This window comes from Mirounga angustirostris, unplaced genomic scaffold, assembly GCF_029215605.1.
Source record: "Mirounga angustirostris isolate CCGP_5_RB_7025 unplaced genomic scaffold, mMirAng1.0.hap1 SCAF_1, whole genome shotgun sequence".
In the NCBI taxonomy this organism is placed as follows: domain Eukaryota; kingdom Metazoa; phylum Chordata; class Mammalia; order Carnivora; family Phocidae; genus Mirounga; species Mirounga angustirostris.
The window spans coordinates 208,923,799-208,926,943 of record NW_026991709.1 but is presented as its reverse complement, the minus strand read 5'-3'; the positions used below and the strand labels follow the sequence as shown (position 1 = coordinate 208,926,943).

The 3,145-nt window shown below is 47.5% G+C and overlaps 1 pseudogene; it reads left to right on the top strand.

The window, feature by feature from the left end:
- Positions 1-1,059: 1,059 nt before the first annotated feature.
- On the top strand, positions 1,060-2,790 carry LOC123863062 (large ribosomal subunit protein eL15-like; annotated as a pseudogene).
- The last annotated feature ends 355 nt before the right edge of the window (positions 2,791-3,145 follow it).

The window sequence follows — 3,145 nt, the reverse complement described above, 5'->3', positions numbered from 1 at the left end:
TGCTAGGCAGGAATCTTCAGATTTATCCAGGAATAAAAGTGCTGGTCAATGCCATTTCTCTCCCCCTCCTTCAACCTAGGTAGCCAGATGCTTTTGGGAGCCAGCACCAATACTCTCACCCCATGTTCCCCTGCTCACCCATCCCTTCCAACTCACCCACCTCAGTAGGCATCCCTCCAAAAACAACTCCTTCCCTGCTACTCTATACAGGCAACCCTGGCAGAGACCAGTGCCACTCCAAAGTGATTCCTGCCCTGGGAATGGGGGATATAGCCTCACACACCAGCACTCCCACATTCCAGCAACCCAGCCTCTTAGCTGGCCATGCAGAGAGCAAGACTTCAACATTGGTGAGCCTGCAACTGTGCAGAAAGGCTAATTACAGGCATCTAGTCTGGCAGCTGACCTTGCTCACCAATGAGAGACTCTCGGATGCACAGGGAGCAAGCCCTGTCCTTTGGGGCACCTGAAGCTGTGGCAGAGAAGCCACCTAGTCTGATTGCTGGCCTGGTCCATCACCAAGTCCATGGCGACCTCAGTCCTCTCAACAGCACAGGGACCAACCCTGCCCAGTGTGCCCATAGCAGGAAAAATGGGTCATTGAAGTTGACTGGCCTCAAGCCAATTGTGTCTCAGCCTTGATAATAGGGGAATAGCAGCCCACACACAGGACACCCTGGAGCACCTGATTCTGGAGACCAGGGAGAATTGCACTACAGGGCACCATAGGACTTCTACACAAGGCCACTACTTTCAAGACCAAGAGATGTGGCTTACCTACATAATACACAGAAGCAAACATTTAGACAAAATGAGGAGACAGAGGAATATGTGCCAAATGAAAGAACAAGATGAAATCACCTAACTACTGATGACTGAGAGAGGCCTGTCCAAATTTCAAATCAAATGGGGAAACAATTCCCAAGGAATATTCAATGACAGCTTTCAATGGCCCAGTGGAACACATATATTCACCCCAGACTTATTTGTCCATCAAAGTAGATTTCTCACAAAGAAGGAACAGCACCTGGGACTCAATGCTTGTCTCCTGAGCCCTCCATGGTGGTCCTTGGTGGTGCTCTGATGGTGTTGGCCGCCCAGTGGATCAGTCTCAGCACCCTCACAGTAGTCTTGAGGATAACCATTTTGTGCTTCCCACTTTCGAGGAATCCTTCACTGTGCCTCTTTTAGTATACGCCAATTATCCCTAGATGCTTCCATGATTTCTCATCCAGTAGGACACTTCGTTAATAAAACGTTGATTGGGGACCTCTCATACACCCAATCACAGTTAACTATACAAAGCAAGAATCTGGAGTCAATCTCTTACCACAATTTAGATTGGAAAACCACAGAAGAAGGTGCAGACACTGCATAAGGCAGTAATCGTCAAAGTGCAAGTGCACCAGAACTCGCTGTTTGGTATAGGACAGTTGAGTAAGCCAAGAGCAGTCCAGAGGCATGCCCCCCACCAAAGAGAGTCACCCTGTGCCAACTGATTTGCGCTGGGGTGACCAATTATAAAGGTGACCAGATGATAGCACAGATAGGTTAATGCCACCGAAAGTTTATTACTTACAGCTCCAAGAGAAGGGGGCACACCAGGTAATGCAGGATCAATAGGGAAGCACCAGGTCAGGAGGCAGAAAACAGGAGTGAGGGGAAAGCATAGGTCAGGGCTCTGTTGGGGTTTCTTCAGGAAAGGCAAGGCAGAGCAGGGTAAAGGTAAATACCGTGTAGCTTGAATAATTCCGGTGGGCTCTGAATCACAGTTGTCTGCTACCTAGCCCTAGGTTGATTTAGGGCAGGAGAAATACTGGATTGTTTTGTGAGAGTTAAGATAGAGGAGCTGGTTGGAGTACGGGCTCTGGAGCGGTTGGTTTGCCTATGAGAGGTGAGCTTCCAAAGAAATTAGTTATTTAGCTAGTGCAGGGGCGCCTGGGTGGCTCAGTCAGTTAAGCATCTGCCTTCGGCTCAGGTCATGATCCCAGAGTCCTGGGATCAAGCCCCACATTGGCTCCCTGCTTGGCGGGGAGCCTGCTTCTCCCTCTCCCTCTGCCTGCCACTCCCCCTGCTGGTGCTCTCTTTCTGTCAAATAAATAAATAAAATCTTAAAAAAAAAAAAAAAGAATTAGCTAGTCCTTTGTCTGGAAGCGGCCGTCCACTGAAAGGCAAGCCAAAAGGGGCACTTACCAGTACATCCAGGAGCTATGGAGGAGGAAGCAGTCCAATGTAATGCACTTTCTCAGGGTGCACTGCTGGCAGTTACCACCAGTTCTCTGCACTTCACAGGGCCCTCCACCCAACCCAGCCCGATAAAGCATGCAGACTGGGGTACAAGGCCAAGCAAGTTCATGTCCTATTTTGGATTCGTGTGTGATGTAGTGGCCGCCAATACCCAGTTCCTAAGGGTGCAACCTATGGCAAGCCTGTCCGTCATGGTGTTAACCAGCTAAAGTTGCCCAACAACTTCAGTCAGTTGCAGAGGAGCGAGCTGGATGCCACTGGGGCTCTGAGAGTCTTGAATTCTTACTGGGTTGGTGAAGATTCCACATACAAATTCTTTGAGGTTATCCTCATTGATCCATTCCATAAAGCTATCAGAAGAAATCCTGACACCAGTGGATCACTAAACCAGTCCCCAAGCACAGGGAAACGGGAGGGCTGACATCTGCAGGCTGCAAGAGCCACGGCCTTGGGAAGGGTCAGAAGTTCCACCACATTATTAGTGTTTCTCACCAGGCAGGACGGAGAGGACACAATATTCTCCAGCCCCACTGCTACTGCTAATATAAGTAATGTTTGTAAAATTCTTACCTATTAAACAATTTAGGTAAAAAAAAAAAAAAAAAAAAAAAGCTAGTCCTGGAGGGGCAGTCTCTCCAGGCAGCAAGACCCCAAAGATGTTAAAGCAATATAATACGCAAAATTAAAAGCATGATTAATACAATGGTTAAGCCAATGTCCAAACACAATGGTTTCCTCTTGGATGGAAGGTGATTCAAGATGGAAAAGATTCACATGGGTAAGGTAATCTTCCATTTCCTTATCTGGAAGGTAGATACCTATGGACACACTATTTTGTAGTTTATTAGCAGCACTTATGATTTTCACACTATATTCTATATGTATGCTAGAATTATAA